Source organism: Manis pentadactyla, chromosome 9, assembly GCF_030020395.1.
Source record: "Manis pentadactyla isolate mManPen7 chromosome 9, mManPen7.hap1, whole genome shotgun sequence".
NCBI lineage: Eukaryota > Metazoa > Chordata > Mammalia > Pholidota > Manidae > Manis > Manis pentadactyla.
The window spans coordinates 100167832-100185769 of NC_080027.1; the positions used below are offsets into that span (position 1 = coordinate 100167832).

At 41.7% G+C, this 17938-nt stretch overlaps 1 protein-coding gene across 11 annotated transcripts in view; it reads left to right on the plus strand.

Annotated features, from left to right (window-relative positions):
* Positions 1-17938, plus strand: part of RGS7 (regulator of G protein signaling 7) — a 412379-nt gene that overhangs the window by 355677 nt on the left and 38764 nt on the right. The gene's annotated exons all lie outside the window — the stretch shown is intronic.

Genomic DNA, 17938 nt, shown 5'->3' on the forward strand with positions numbered 1-17938 from the left:
GTGGATTGTGCTGTATAAGTGTGGCAATACCCTCAGCTCTGATTTCTTGGCTTGAACCAGCAGGACGTCATTCTATGTAGAGTGTGTGTGTGTGCGCGTTGGGGGGTGCCTTTTAACTTGGTACCACATGTACAATTTACATGCATAACTTCATATGTTCATTTGGAACTTTAATAGTATCAAACTATAATGTATTTCCTGATACTCCCATTGAAAGGTCACGGTGATGTTCCTGTTGTAACTTTTGGCATTGTGCTGTCCCTGAGAAGCAGCTTCTGTTGAAGTCCATGGGAATAAAGCAATTCTCTGTTCTTAGTGCTGAGAGCAGCCCGTGCTCATGATGCTGCTTCTCTATCAGTACTCCATGATTCTGTTACTGATTCCTTTAACTATTTTAGAAAATCTAAGATGTGTTCATCCAAATATAAACATTTCTTTTGTGTGATGAATAAAGAGCAGCATTTCTGGGTATTATTCTGACCTGTTCCTTTGGATTGAAAACTATTCTGACAGTGTGGCTGCCACGAGCCTGTATGAGTAAAAGTGTTCTTTTTAGCTCCCTGGTTCCATCCTTTATCCTCTCCTGTCTGAGCTTTCTAGCCCTGAATAGATTTGGAGATACAGTGTCCTGGTATTATGTAATATCTGATTTATGTGAGCTATTTATGTGAGCCATGGGTACAGTGAGACTGAACACTGCTTTCCCTGTTACTAAATTGATGATTCTATAGCCTTTGGGTTGGCAACTTCTCAAAATGTTGTGCCCAGATTTCTGTCCTCTTTCCTTTGAAATGGTGAGGTATGGATTGTGGAGAGGGGTGCTGGGAGGGAGGCCCTGAGGGCCAACAGTCCACTGTCAGGGAAACGGGCAGAGGACCCCACTGGTCTCAGATTGCTGGTGGCACCTTGCTCCACCCAGGGTCTAGGCAAGTGCTTGGGAGGGAGGGACAGCCCCAGCATCCAGCTGTGCTACCTAGAAGCCATTCTCACTATAGCTGAAGAACAGGTCTGTTTGTCCACATAACAGGTCAATAAATAATGTTTTAAATATAGACAGTGAAATAGAGTAAAAGCCATTGGAGAATCTGGGAAAAAAGAACTATTCTTGCAATTCTTTCCATAGGTTTGAAATCCTATGAAAGTAAAACCAAATTAAAAACATGTGCACACATATACACACACATGGGCACACATCCACAGGGGGATGGCTGGACAAACAAAAATGGGGTCAATCTGCCAATACCACAGGGTCAGCCCGAACTCTGATTTCACACGGAGCAGTTATTTGGTGGGCTTTGTTTTTCTCTGTGCATATGCTTTTCTCCAGTTACACAAACTGTATTGAAAAGAGAGAAAGGCCGCTTCAAATGAGCTTTCCTCTCTTGAGAAAAATAATTAAATCTAAATTAAAAACAACCTAAGTTCATCAGACAAAAAAGTAAATCCTCTCTCAAGCCCAGAAAGCTCTAGAAAATTTCTCCTCAGCTCTGCTAGTTCCCTATCAACAATTTGATGTACCTCCTCACAATTAAAAACTGAATTTTTCAAAGCAAATTACATTTCTTTATCAGAAACTCCAACATAACATTTGTCATTACATATTTTCAGCTGCTCGATGTTAGCACTTGGAGAAGTGAAAAATTAAAGCTTCCACAAAGGAAGTGAAATGCAAATGTTTTAGTCTGGTTCCAGCCCTGGTTTGGGATAGACTGAGTTTTGTACCCTGCCTCCACTGCAGCTGTATAATTAGTTCCAAGAAGATACTCATGTATTTATTAAATATTATATCTGGCTTTAAATTGCAGAAGTTTCTTTATTTTTTGTTTTTTTAATCTTCCATTCAATATAGTTCAACTTGCCTGTTTTTAATGAGCAACTTCCTCAAATTCTGACAACCCTGAAGGCATGGAAGAAAGACACACTCCCTTGACTTGTAGTTATTATCTCTATGTCAGGCTTTATGGCTAATAATGCTAACATGTGCTCTGTGTATTCTGTGTGTCAAGAACTCCACTAACTTCTTACACACATTGTTTCAAACTACCATGAGTCTCATACAATTAACATCATATCACCACTACCTTCATGTATAGGAGGCATCAATGTTTAGCAAGGTTACTTAATCCAAGACTATACAGCCCCTGATCTCATTTTCTTATCCTATTTCTTTTGGTCTTTTTTATGCATTAGTAACATTTTTTAAAAATATGACACGTCCCTTTAAAAAAGTGACTTACCCAAAGACTTCCTATATTCTAAAGTGTGCCACCGGTGGGATTGTTTCGGAGGAAAGTGTGCTGCTCACTGCCACAAGCATTCCAGCCAAGGTTGAAGGATTTGTCATAGAAGTTGTTAGAGGAAATCAAGAAATCGGATAATACTGATGCCTGCTCCCAATGTGCAAGTCTTTGATATTATGTTTTAGTAAACATTAGGTTTATAGTACCTGACTTGTGTAGTTCCTAAAATGTTCATGAATATCAAATTGGATAAGTGGTATGGTTGGCAAATGACAAACTCTACCATTTAAGAGCTATTATTATTATCTTTATGTTTTGTGGTGTTTTACATGTTGAACGCAGATCTTTTTTTCATAGGGGGTTTTAATCTTCAGTCCCACAATGCAGAGCAACAGGAAACAGAGATACCACAATAAGTCCTTTGGAACATAAGTTCCTTTATTCTATGTCTACAACTCACGTTTCATTTTAAATTAATTTTTTATTGTGGTAAGAATGCCTAATATGAGATCAGATCTCCAGAGCTTACTCATCTTCCTTAACTCAAATGTGATATCCATTGATTATCAGCTCCCTGTTTCCCCCAGCCCAGCCCCTGGTAACCACCATTCCACTCTTTGATTCTGTGAATCTGACTATTTAGGTACCTCATAAAAGTAGAGCCATGTAATATTTGTCTTTGGTGGCTGGATTATTTAACAGCATAATGTCCTCAGGGTTCATCCCTGCTATCACATATTGTAGGATGTCCTTGTTTTTTAAAGTGAATATTATTCCAGTGTGTGTGTATGCCACAATTTATTTATCCTTCCTTTGTTAATGGACACTTAGGTTGATTCCACATCTTGACTGTTGTGAATAGTGCTGCAGTGAACATAGCAGTGCTAATATCTCCTCAAGATTCTGATTTCAATTTTTTTAAGATAAACACCCAGAAGTAGGATTGCTGGATCATATGGTAGTTCTAATTTTAATTTTTAAAGGAAACTCCATACAGTTTTCCATAGAGGTTGTACCAATTTACATTCACAACAGTATGCAAGGGTTCCAATCTCTAACAATAAACAATATGAAAAGGAGATTAGGAAAATAATCCCATTTATAGTAGCACAAAGAATGAATGACACCTCAGAAATAAACTTAACTAAGGAGATGAAAGAGTGTATATTAAAAACTGCAAAATATTGATGAAAGAAATTCAGTAAGACACCAATAGAAAGATGTATCATGTTCCTGGTTTGAATGACTCAATACTGTTAAAACCCACATGTTTTTTTTGAAAACCAAAAATAGATCATGAGCTGTGCTAATGTGTTCAATGGCTCAGCTGTTAAATCTGAACTCTGCTGTGTCTTTGCACCTCCAGTTGGGAAAAATGCACAGAAGCACAGCTTTTGTTTGTAGTTGTATGTTTGTAGGTCAAGATGGAGACAGTCTGAAACACAGTTACACATTCAGGGGCCCAGGAGCTTGCTTTGTCCTCCTCTTGCCTCTTCTGAAGCTGTGCTTCTGTAAGTTCTAGGTGTCCTCCTGCTTTTTAAAGAACCGACCCCCATAAAATCTGGACGCAGTCTGCTATTGACCATTTGTACTTACCAGCCAAAGGACTAATTACACTGTAAAAAACTTTTAAGCTAAATCTCCTGTAACAAAAATGTTTCTTTTAAGCCAAACAGGATAATTAGATATGTTTCCTATTGAATAGATAGATGTATGGCTATAATGATAGATGAAGACCAGTTGGCACAGAGATAGTTTTAGGCACCAATATTCTCAAGCACACACACATTTCCACTGAAAAATAGTAAATAAAACTCATTTTGTATTTTAAACATGAGTAGTGTTCAGAAAGAACTATTATGTAAAATCTATGATTTCTGCCATTTTTTCCATAAATATGCATTACGCACCTACTGGGTACCAGGAAATTTCAGTCTCTATGGACAGGTATTAAACATGACAGGCAAAGTCCATATATTTGAGGATCTTACTTTTCGGTGGAGAAAGAGTAAACAAATATAATATATGGGAACATTCCAGGTGAAGGGAAGTGCTATAAATAAAAATAAAAACAAGGTGATATGATCAGGAGAGTTTGGGAGGGATGCTATTTTAGGCCAAGTAGTCAAGTAAGGTCTCTCTGAGACCTGAATGGCAAAGGGTCAGCTGTGCAATACTTGGGGAAAGAAATAGCAGCTAGTACAAAGGAAAGAGCCTGGTGCATATACGGGACAGAAAGAAGGCAGTGAGGTTGGAGGGAAGTGAGCAAGACAAAGAGGTACCAGTGGAGTTGGAAAGGCAGACAATGGCCGTTTATGTAGCACCTTGGAGAATGTGGTAAAACGTGTGCCTTTTGTCCCAAGTGTGATGAGAAGTGTATCAGAATTGAAGAGGAGAGTGATGATATGGCTGTCGTTTTCAAAGCTCCCTCTGGCTGCTGTGCAGAGAATAACTTGGGGATAGAGGGGAGAAAGCAAGAACGGAATGATGAAGACAAACCAGATGGCTGCTGTGACAGTCTAGGTGGGAGACAGGGCAGCTTGGACCAGGTGGGCAGCAGAGGAGATGGAGAGAGGCAGACAAACTTAGGATGTGTAGGAGGTCATGTTCACGAGACTTACTAATGAATCAAATGTGGGGTTTTGGGTGGGAGGAGTCAGTGATGCCTGCTAGGTTGTGGCTTGGACAGCCTCATGGCTTGCGATGGTGTTCACCAAAAGGAGGGCAACTGGGAATGGAGGAGGTCAGAGGTCATGAAATGAGTTCTGATTTGGACCTGGCCCTTTTTAAGAAACAGAGTGAAAATTAGTGCAGTGTCTGGGAGGCTTTTCCAGTGAGAGGCTGGATGTAGATCGTTGTTCACCCTTAGGATTTGGGGGAGACTTGGCCTTGCAACACTTCCCTGTTGCTCACTTCTCTCCCGTCAGAACACAGAGTGAATTTCCAGCTCCCGTTCTCTGTGGCCTCATCTATCATAGAATTCAACTCATGTCCTCTCTTCTCATCCACTTAATTGGCTTGCATAATACATATGTCCTTGTTAAGTTTTCCAAAAGATGTCATGGGAATTTGTCTACATGTCATTTGGCACAGTTTTCTTACTTCCAACCTTACATATCCAAAATCTAATTCTATCCAAAAGTCAGCCAGAAATAAACTCTAAATATCTTAGCCAGAGCAATTTCTAAATGCCCATGGTCTAATTCATGAGCTTTGATTGGTCCATTTGCTAAAATGTGAAGCACTGTGTTAAAGTGGTATTTGTCTGGTTTCCTGACCCCTGTCAGAACCCAAGTAACAAATTAGGGGACAACAGATGGTGCTTGAGAGGCAAGAGTGACAGGTGACAAGGAGAAGGCAGAGGCACTCCAAGAATGGCACAAAAAGACATAGAGGCTCAAAAACATGAAGATGTAGGGCCAGTTGGCCTCATGGTCATTGCTATCGTAAGAATAACGAAATCAGTGTTCCAAGTTATAACCTTGAATCAACAAGAAAACATTGCATGACTTTGGGTATCATTGTGTCAGAATGTGGGGATGTGTGGGAATTATTTTAGAAGACCTTTTTCTAATGATGAAAATAAAATAAAGTTTTGGCTCTTAGTGATAAATATTTAATCTGGAAAAGAACTTTATGGGAACTCCTCTTTTCTGACACCACTAGATAAATAAAATACTTAACATTTTCTACTTTTGGAAATCAAGTTTGATGAAGCAACGTTTGTCTTTGAAATTCATCTTCTTTATAGAGGTCTTGCTAAGCTGAGGTTTGTGTAACTGGCAGCATTTCTCAGTGTGTCTGCCCTGTAAAAGGAGGTACACCTCTTTTCCATTTGGGAACATAAGACTTAGGAGCTGCCCACATCCTTTGTAATTCAAGGCTGATTCCAGTAGACAAAGATTGTCATAGACTTACTCATTCTTTTCTCATTGTCCTATTGTGGATTAGAACATTCGTAAGCCTTTTGAACTTACTGTGAGTTATTTATACTACTAGGAATTCTCTCTGGTTCTCTTCACCATTTACGCGCACACTGAAAATCAACAGCAATAACAATAGTAATATCTACAAAAATAAAAACTGGTTTCACTGTTTCAGTAACTGATCAATTTTCCTACCTTTTGGCACTTAACTTTTATGCTGGGGAAGTTGTCACTGCCATTGAAGAGCTAGTCTAGGTTTCGGTGCTTCATTCCTGTGTTCAAAGAACACTGTAAAAAGTCAAAAAAATTTAAGGCAATTGATATTAATCCCAGGGTCAGGAATCCCAAAATTCTCCCATGAATGTCATCCCAGAGGAACAACAGCATAATTCAAAAAAATGCCCCTTCTCTGATAGTTATGAAAGCACCATAGATGCTGACCCAGGACTTCTCAGTATATGGCAAACTGGAGCATGTGTGATAAATCTGAGAGGGTCTTTCTATCCCCCAAATAGAATAGGCTGTTTGTACTGGTGCCAGCGTGGCAACACCTAGTCCATAGAAAGGGGATACATTGGAAGGATGAACAGACAGTTAGTTCCTAGACAGCTAGTGGAAGCAGTCTGATTTCAACCGGAGTGGATGAGGAGGACATGGTAGGACTCACTGGGAAAGTTAGCAGAGTGTGGCAGAGGTTTTGAATAGCCAGAGGCTGCTCACTCCACCAGCTCTTGGTAGTTGACCATCAGACGCTAATGTTGCACATTCAGAAATGTGCTTCTATCACCAATTATGATGCAAGAGGGCAAAGATGCAAAGGATGGACCTGGACATATTGTCCACGTGTTTATGCTGGAAATGTTCTGAGTCATGAGCCTGGATGGGGACTGCATAAAGAGCCACATTCCAGTTGGAGAATTCAGTAAATACTGAAATTGCATGTAAATTCAGTCCAGGACCTTCCTTGACTCCTTGTTTTGTTTGCATTTGTCTCTTCCAGAGTCCCTTATCTAATAAATGGTGCTGCTTCCCCCAGCTGCCAATAACTAGGAGGTTGTTGACTCCTCTCTTTCCCTCAGCACCCTCCTTGGCCCAACCCAACCTCAAGGTGTATTGATTCAAGGTTCAGAATGGATCCCAAGCCGGGCACTTCTGTTTACTGCTAATGCTGATGTTCAGATTCTGTCCCCATCCTCCCAAGTCTAGATTATTGCAATAACCTTCTAACTGGTTTCATGGTTTCCACTTTTGCCCCAACCCCACTGTGATAATCCACTTCCAAGGCACTTACTACTCCTAAGGGTTTTTTATATATATATATATAAACTTTTATTTTTTTAGAACACTTTTAGGTTCATAGCAAAACTGAGCAGAAAATACAGGCAGTTCCCATATACTCCCTGTCCCCACACATGCACAGCCTCCCCCACTATCAGCATCCCTCACCAGAGTGGTGCCTTCTTCTAATAGATGAACCTACATGGAGCAGCATTATCATCAAAGACCATAGTTCGCATTAGGATTCACTCTTCGTGTTGGACATGCTGTGGTTTTGGACAGATGTCTAATGGCATGTGTCCATCATTATAGTGTCCTGCAGAGTAGTTTCACTGCCCTAAAAATATCTGGTCTCCTCCTCTTCATCTCTCCCTCTCCTGGACCTCTGGAAACCACTGATCTTTCTAGAGTCTCCATAGTTTTGCCTTTTCAAGAAAGTCATATAGTTGGAATCATACAGGACATAACGTTTTCAAACTGGCTTCTTTCAGTTCATAATATGCATTTTCGATTCCTCCAATCTTCTCATGGCTTGATAGCTTATTTCTTTTAATCAGTGAATAGTATTCCATTGTCTGTATGTACCACAATCTATCCATTCACCTCCTGAAGAACATCAAGTTTTGGCAACAGTGAATAAAGCTGCAAAAAAACATCCATATGCAGATTTTTGGGAGACTATAACTTTTTGACTCTTTTGGATAAATACTAAGAAGTACAATTGCTGGATTGCACAGTAAAACTATTTAGTTTGTAAGACACCACCAAACTGTCTTACAGACTTATTTGCAGCAGTCTCACCCTATCAATGACCAATATGTGGCTGGACTGGTCCTTGTGTTTCCTATTCTGATTGCAAGACACCCTCAGCAACAACCATCAGGGAACTGCTGGAAATGACACAGCACACCTGGGGCCACACAGCAAGGTTGCAGGTAGAGACAGACAGAGCTCGTACCTGGGTCTGGAGTTCTGCTTTCATTAGGGTTAAGGGTGGAGGCCTGGAGTTTTGGGGCTGACTGTATATTGGTGAATTCAAACCTAAGAATTGGAATTTAAAGCAAGGGAAGAGAAAGAAACGCACACACACACACACACACACACACACACACACACACACACACACACATGCAACTCAAATGGTCCATTAGTGTAATCAACCAAATCCTCTAAAACAGGAGCCTCAGTCACAGAGGAGGTCTGGCTCTTTAGGTAGTGGTGTGTTTAATCGAGACAGCCATCTCTGAAGTGGATGCCTCAGTAAAGCTTAAAAAACTGTCCCACTTTGCTTTCCCATCAGTGATGAATGCGGTTCCTGCTGCTCCACACGCTCTCCAGCATCTGGGGTTACCATTTCCCAGATTTTAGCTGTTCTAATAGGCATGTAGTGGTATTTTGTGTTTTTAGTTTGCAATTCTCTAACGACATATTATGTAGAACATCTTTTCTCATACTTATTTGCCATCTGTTTATCTTCTTCAGTGAGGAATCTGTTCAGATCTTGTACCCATTTTTTTAGATTGGATTGTTCATTTTCTTATTACTGAGTTTTATGAGTTCTTTGTGTCTTTATCAGGTGCATCATTTGCAGATTTTTTTTCTAGTCTGTGGCTTGTCTTCCTAGTTTCTTGACAGTGTCTTTCACAGAGCAGATTTTAATTTTTTTTTAGTTTTAATTTTCTTGTATGCTTTATTAACATTCCATACTCTGAAATTACATGATTTTTAGTTTTTTTTTTAATTTTTATTAAGGTATGATTGATATACACTCTTATGAAGGTTTCACATGAGAAAACAATGTGGTTACTACATTTACCCATATTATCAAGTCCGCACCCACACCCCAATGCAGTCACTGTGCATTAGTGCAGTCATGTGCCAGAGATCCACTATGTGCCTTCTCTGTGCTACACTGTTCTCCCCGTGATCCCCCACACCATGTGTACTAAACATAATACCCCTCAATCCCCTTCTCCGTCCCTCCCACCTGCCCTCCCTCACCCCTCCCCTTTGGTAACCACTGGTTCATTCTTGGACTCTCTGAGTCGAGCAGATTTTAATTTTAATAAAATACAACTTCACAGTGATCTTTCTCATGGATTTGTGCCTTTGGTGTTACACTAAACAGTAATCACCAACCCAAAGTCACCTAGGTTTTCTATGTTATATTGTGGGACTTTTATAGTTGAGCATTTAACATTTAGGTCTATGATCCATTTTGAGTTAATTTTTGTGAAGGGCATAGTGAGACTTTTAAAATATAAATCATACTAAGTCACTACCCTGGTTAAAACTCTCCAATGAGTTCCACTTATGGTTATAAGTAAACCAAAGTTCTTCCCAGGGCTGACAGTTTCTACTTGACCTAACCACTTCGCATAGCTCCAAGCTGTCATGGGACATTTCTGCCTCTTGACATTCAGAGTTCACTCCTAGCGTACCTTGAAGCAGGGTTACATAATCAAGAATCTGCAGCCAGCAAATAAAATTGAATAGAAATAAGAAGAATAAATTGCAGAGGAGGATGGATGGCTCGAATTCCAGGGCAATTGCCTCAACCTACCTCCTTCAGTTTGTAGAATTCAGTAAGTGAATGGGTCAGCAGGGCCGGAAGCACCCAGGGTTAAAGCAGTTGGCAAGAGCCCAAGAACAGAAAGAAAAGCTCAAATTGGATCTTTATAAAAAATGTCGAGAGACTGAACACCTTCAAATCTATAGTCTCTTTATGTAAGGCTAAATAATCGTTTTAATTGAGGTACAATACATCACAAATTAAACTTTAAAAGCTTGCACTGTGTTAGGAAAGGACAAATCTTTCAATTACTTAATTGTATATAAACCAATAATTACATCTATACAAGATCTTAATTTTCCTGGAATCATGTCTTTTTAAAACATTTCCAGAAATATGCACCTCTTATTATCAGTGCTTATCTGCCACCTCATTCTTAAATCTCCATTTATTTGTCATTTTTGACATTGTTTTGCCCAGTTACAGATCAACAACTGAATTTAAAGTGAGGCCCTGTCCATTAGTGTCTTGTAGTGTTCTTATTCAATGAAGGTCCTCAAGTTTTCCCAGGTTATTCTGAACATAAGTGTGCTTTCTGCTACAACTAATAGAAGTGCATTATGATATGAGAGGAACTAAGTGGTATTTAGGTTCTTTTCAATAAAATATCAATAATAAAACCAAGAATCCCAGCTTCTCTTTTCAAATTCATTAAAACACTTACATGAACACAATGGTGGTAATATTTCATAATAACATGCTCCTTTTGCTCCTTCAGAAATGGATTCCAAGGCATCATATGCTACTTTTTAATAAATAGTATTTTTTTTCTCTAAGGGTTTTTGTTTTATTAAATGAAACTTTATTTGAAAAATACTCTTAAAATTATAATGCTATGCTTACTTGGATAAGGGAATTGTAGTATCAGTTGAATAACAGTAGCTAAACCTAAAAGAGAGAAATCAAAATTAGCTTAAAGAAACAAACACCTGCAGAGCTGTGCCATGAGTGGTCAGGATCCAGCTGCCGTGAGCTAAGTCACACCTGCAGGTCGGCCCGGCCCCCTGGGCCCTCGTGGTGACACCCTCCTCCTTCCAGGGGGGGCCTGAGGATTCAGGGGATCCCGAGACAGCTTGTGGCCTCCGTGGGCTGCAGGTGGAGCAACAGGAACAGAAAGGCCACTTGGGAAAGGCTGCAGGTGGGCTTGGGCGTCAGCCAGCATTTGTCTGATGTGGTCGCCTTCTCTTAGCGTCTGCATGGCTGCCTCCCAGCTTTTCTGAGCCCTTTTCTCATGCAAGAGGAACTCCCTTTGGTAGAAGGATCTGGTTCTCTCCAATTCTCTGCCCATGTCTTCGGCTATCTTCTTGTGCAGCTGGAGAATCTGAAACTTGGAGTTCCAGTTTCTGCACAAGTTAATCAGTTTCTCCTCAATTTCTACACACCTCTTTTTCCTCCTTAACAATTTGGCTCTCAAGTTGCATGGTACATTCTTGGTGTAGTTCAAGCAGATTCTGGAGCTTCAGCTGAAGTAGTTGACTTTCTACCTGTAAGATTTCACACCTCAGAGATGTTTTCTTTGCCTGGAGGGCGGCAGTTTTCTCAGCTCTTCATTCACTTGCTTTAGTTCTCTCAATGATCTGGCTCTCTCAGGACTTTGAGGGGACACAGGGGAGTCAGCATCGTGCCTGTCAGCCTCAGTGCCACTTCTGACCCGGGGACAGGGTGTTTGCAATTTCCCACTTCCCGCTTTTGCTTGACTTCCAGGCTCCCACCATCCAGGAGATGTCTCAGGGGTGTGAGTGTGGGGACGGTGTCGAGCAGGGTCTCAGCCACTGACAGTAGTTGGCTCTTTCAGGTCCTGCTCCACACGTGCATTTGACTGCAACAGTCCTTCCTTCTCCTCCTCCTTTCCCTTCAGCTTCTGCCTCATCTTGCAATGTCCCGGTCAAGGACTTCTGCCCTTTCTGGAAAAGCAGTGTTTCCTTTCCGATCGTCCAGCATTTTCTTCCCAAGTTGTTCTCCATCCTTCTGTGATGCCCTGAGGGTCTGTTTCTCATCAGTGGCCTTGGGAAGTGTAGGAGGCTGGCTCCCCCATCCCTTTTTCCAGAAGGCCCAGAGTGATCTGAAGGGACAGCATCAGGTGTGTGGTCACCGCTGCCAAGCTCAGGCTTTGTAGGGTGGGAGGACTGGCTCCCCTGCAGGTGGCCTGCCAGTGTCATTGGTTGGAGTCGTTCGTTCTGCAGTGTCACCACGGTTTCCAGGTACTTCTTGGGGGGCAGAACAGCTTCTGCTCTGAGCCTTGGTGCGTCATGAATTCTATGCTCTCCTTGCCATGAGAAGCATCTGTACACAACCTGCCAGGGTCCCCCAGGGGACTTGAAGGAGCATCTGCACACAACCTCCAAGGAGTCCTGTTAGGCATCCCCAGCTCTCAGCGATCACCAGGAGAACCCCCCACAGGCGCTCCAGGGTCAGCTGGCACATGAGACCGGCAGCAGGCAGCAGGCCCTCCATGGCTGCGGGGGCTCCACAGCTCAGCCTCTGAGTGCCCGTGTCTGTGGGCAGAGGGGACTTCTCAGAACCCTGCAGCGTTCCATCGCTAAGGGCAACAGGTGCCCTACTGGGCAGGTCATTAGGTCGAGGAGGGGAGGCCAGCCAGGTTCTAGAGCACTGCTCTCCCTACCTGCTCTGACGGAGGAAGTGATGTCACCAGTACAGGCACACGGGTCAGGAGGGAAAGGCTGATCCCAGCCAACAGCTCTGACACTCTAGGCCTACCTGGCCCTGCACCCGACCTGGGTGACAGCACAGGGCCAGGCCTGGCCCCTTTCTGTGTATGAGGGCCAGTCAAGGCAGAGCTGCTGGGACCCATCCCGGCTGAGGCCCTATCTCCTGATTTAACATTTTCTTCTGCTTCAGGGATGCCCACTGCTGCCCACCAGGGCCCTGGCATCTCCCTCCTCTGAGGCTCCCTCTCTCGTTGTGTTTTTGTCCCTGTGAACATGTTTCTAGACCCTGCTTTACAGGATCCTAGAAACATGATTTGAACATGATTTCTAAAAGGTAAATATTAGTAAACAAGGTGAGTTAGGGGCTGATGACAGATGTCAGTTAGAGAATTTCAAGTAATTTAGCAGCCTCCAGTTCATTAGCCTTTTTTAATAGGAAACACAAAATTAAGTAAATCAATTGACCACAGTATATTTTCATTCTCCTGGAAAAGAGATAACCTTCAACACTTTAAAGTGCCTAAGAAACCTTATGTATCAGGAAAGAATAACAATTTAAGAAGAAAATTAATTGCTACACTTTCATTACTTGAGGTGTTTTGTCACTCCTGTGGAATTGCTTAGATTTTTTCTTTAAAAAATTTAAGTGCTTTATCTGATTATGAAACTAGACAGGTTTACATCAAAACATCCCAGCTCTTACATGAGAGCATACAACAAGTGCGGCTCATTGTAAAGCACGTAGGTCTGTGTGGAGAGATACCAAGTCTCTTTTGGCTTTACTATATGAAGGAGACTCAGGCCCAAGCAGTGCTCCCTGAATGTCCATGAGAATGTTACCAGATCTGCGAAAACCCAGCAAGGGAGCCTGCACGTACGAAAGACGTGAGCTCCCAATCCAGGGGGGTTGGCACAGCACTTTCATAAGTGACCCACATCTGCCCAAGAGAAGTGTGTGGCAGATTTTTGCCCCTGGAGTCCTTAATATTGAAGGTATTTTAAATTTCAGGGTAAAAGTTACTTCTTGGGGAAGAATTTTAATGCTAAGGAATGTGGTTGGTTTTAGAAGTGGAGCCTCTGTAATGTTCATTTGCAATTTTGTGAATTACTCACTGCCATTTAATTTTTCTACCACATCTCATTTTTCTTTTTTAAAAAAAGGATGTTAATGCAGCAGCAGACTCACAGAGGCCAAGAAGGGAGGGCATGAGGGGCAGGAGGGAGAAGGGGACTAAGGGGCACCATAATTAGCACACACAGTATAGGTAAGCCACGGGGAAGGCAGCAGCATGGAGAAGACAAGTAATGACTCTAGCATCCCACCACGCTGCCAGACAGCGACCGCAGTGGGGTGTTGGGCAGGACCTGACAATACAGGTGAATGTTGAAACCACAATGTTGCTCATTTGAAACCTTCATAAGACTGTAAATCAATGACACCCTAATTAATTAATAAATAGCATTATAGTAATGTTACCACACAGCTTAGTTCTGTTGAAAGTAAAGTCACTTCTGAATCACTAGAAATAACTCGTGATTCTTTTCTAGGCCAATATAAATACCACTTTATTATTTCTTAAATCCCATAATACTATGTGTAATGTTTGAGCTGGCAAATAGTACATAGTTGAATATTTTTATTGAGTGCCTACTTGATAATGGTAATGTTATATCTTATCAGGAAGATAGGTTTAGTACTGCAGAAAACCAATTTACGCATAACATTTTATGTGGATCTGATGCCAGCTAGTAGTGCATATTATATTTGCTTCCAAACAATAACGTTTTTAAATAACCAATAACACCTGGTCTTATTGGGATCAAAATTGCTTTAAATTTCCAAAACGTGTTTATCTGCCATGTTGCTGAGAACCAACAGAATGTTCATAAGAATGGGTGTGAGAATTATCCATTTGTATGTGTACCAGTTTCTGTTTAGCCCTGTGGCCTCACGTTGTGATGATTCACACATCTGTCATCGTTATGATAGTAGATGACTGACAAATGGATCATGCCTTCATTTCTGTATCTCACCAATTATCCAAGATCTGACCATTGGATGCACAAATAAATATTTCTTGGATAAATAAAAATATTAAAAAATATATTGCCATCTTTCACTTACCACAGTGCCTGGCTTCTGAAAGCAGTGATTTCATAGGTTACAAAAACTAGTTCATGACCTTAATTATTCAGAAATATAAGTATACCTTTGGGCATCTAAGCTTTTTTAATCTTTAAGGATCTCCTGTTTAAATTAGGAATCAGAGATCTGTTCAACCATTAGCTGTCCCAAAAGGCTCTTTAGGAAGGGAAGGAAGCCAGAGGGCCACTGAGACATGATATCCAGATCCAGTCTATTATTTTAAGCATTTAGCCATTATCAACAAACTTTGAACTGGCAGATTTTATTTGCCTGGGATGGGAGTAGAGTTGTGGAACATTCTCAGGGTTCAGTCTCTAAAAATGTTTACTTTCAAGATCAATGCCTTTTTATTAATTTGCTAATTAATGGTGTTAATAGTTCAAATAGAATTTTAGATGATCATTCAATTTAAAAGTCAATAATCTTAACTTTGAGGATGAAAATTTTAATCCTTTTTGAAACTGCAGTCAGATATGGCCCTTTGAGAGCGGGGAGAAAATTCTTTCCAGTTCAGGTCTTTGGTGGAGCCAGTTGTCAATGACCCCACCTGATATGAAGTGAGATTGATTTAGAATTTCAGCTCATTATGGAAGGTGCTTTCAAGTTCAGTTAGTTCAGATTCCTCAGATGTGTAAAGAAAATGCATTTTACTGTATTTTCTGTAACTCCTTTATTTCCCTCAATAGCCCATTTGAAGGATAGTTTTCAATGTGTGTGCTCTGCATGATGTAATCATTTAAATAGCCAGCTAGATAACTCAGTGAGTTGAGGATAAATCATCATACTATGGTTTCTTCCACCTTTCCCTGCTGCTCTGCAGGATTGCTTCTGGTTAGAAGTTTGGGGCATAAAGGTTTTGTTTTATGGGAACTCGCGCAGAGGCAGATAAGGGCTTCTTCCAGCGCCTTGCTGATGGCTGCCTTGGACAGGTTGGCAGGGTCTGCCCCAGGGCTACTGGCCCAGGGTGCAGCCTCATCCTCAGGCACTCACTGCAGGTGTTTGCATTCCAGGGGTTCGCTCGCAGCAAAAAAAACCCTGCACACTGCGACCTTTGCCCCAACCTCAGGCTCCCATCTGCCTGCTAATCTGCTCAGCACCTCTGTGCCCTTTACTACTGGGGCCTGCAAGAAACTCTAGATGCCTTGCTACATGCCAGCCTTGGGAAGTACTGTCTCAGGCTCATCTGTCTTGCCAGCTCCTGTCCGACTGTGAGATTCCTGTTAGATACGAGCACGTATGGGGCATTGTCTAAGTGAATGAGACTATCCCACGCCCACATTCACCAGCCCTCACCCTCATCTGGGGATTTCTCTCACTCCCTCCACTCCCCTTGGCGTTTCCTCCCGAGGGTCGCCCGTCAAGCTCTGCATCTTGCCTTTATTCCTCTTTTTCTTCAGATCATCGTGTGTGTCACATGAACTGTGGACATAGCATATGGGTATTCTTCATACCTCCTCTTCACCATGTCTTCATTTCTCCCACCCCTGAACATAGGGGAGAAATGTGATAAGAGCTTGGAGAAGTTCAGTGCCTCCTTCCCTGAAGGACTCAGGCTTAGGGGTGGAAGGTTGCAAGGAAATGGAAAGTGAGTAGGAAATGAAAACACTTTGCTTGTCTATTCCCAAAACATTATCTTTCTCACATCTGGGTCAGTGGCTGTGAATCCTGGTTGCATATTAAAATCACTGAGAGTCTTTTAAAAAAGATTGATGTGTTGACCAGCCACAGAAAAATTAAATCAGAATATCAGATATTGATCAATCTGATGCCAGGAGAGAGTAAAGGAATTCAGTGTAAGTTAGTAAATACACCCATGAGGGTGGGTGCCCTTCCTCCTACAGGGCCAGGTAGACAGCGATGCCAACCCAGCTATTTCTATCCCTAAATCGATACGCAAACCAATTTTTTTTTTTCAGTGCTGTTTGTCTGTGTCTGTGTGTCTGGTCTGCGAATGTAGAATATATATTTCACATGTAATCTATGTAGAAAAAAATCAAGAGAAATGCCATCTTCACTTACTCCTTTATCCCTTACAATAGGATGGTGGAGTTTTGTCTCAATGGAGGTACTGTCAAGAGTTAAATTCTTTAAGGGAAGCGTTGAGTCATCACATTACAGACAGTGACCCCTTGCTTGCCTGTGGTTGTGGAGAAGCTTATTTCTTGACTCATGCCAGCACCGCTTTTCTGCCTTTCCCCCAACACCATCCCAACTCCACAGGAATCTTTTACACATTGACAGTTTTCTGGAGTCACACTCAAGAATACCTGATGTTTTAATGATCTTGCAATCTGTGGGGAAAAAATAGAGAAATTGAGCAGAGCCGTACCATGTAATGCTTTTGACTAGCACCAGAGCTCCTATGTCCTGTACCAGAACTTGAAAGTAAAGGAAACACAATCCATGTAACTCTTACTCCCTGTCACTTCTAAAGGGTAAGTGCTTCCTAAGGACCTTTCTAGATGTAAGATGCTCTGTGTTTCCAGATCTCCTCTCTTCTGTTCCCTGATTCATATTCTCTCTTTTGCTCCTTTCTCCCTCCTCCCCAATCCTCCTCCAAATATAAAAGGAGCTTTATGGCTCTCTGTTTCTGGGCAACAGAACAATAAATCTGGCAAAATGACACTCCTGAGTTTATCAGAGAACCAGGAGCAGGCTGCCTACACTTTCCCTCCAGCCCCACCCCCTGTTTGAAAGAGGTTCACCTGCCTGAAGGGAAGGGAAAAGAAAAGTGAGAAATTTCTGGGAATAAGCATGGTATATTGATTACCAGTTTCTTCTTCCTTCTTCTTCATTTTAACCACAACATCCTTTACACATTCTGTCTATGGAAAACAAATGTTCCCAGTCACCAAATTACATGAATCATTTTTAAAAATTCACTCTGGGATTTGAGGTAGCTCAACTGATAGATTGTAGTTGTCCAACCGTCTAATACCAGTGCCACCCCATGTGGAGAGGGAGCTCTCTGAGCGAGGCTGTGTTCAGGTGCCCATGGGGTCTCTGGACACCCCTGCTCTAAGTCTGTCGGGTTAGTGACTATTAATATCAACACCCATTTTCATGACCATGCATTTCTTTTTCCTGCTTCTCTGGGAGTGATTCAA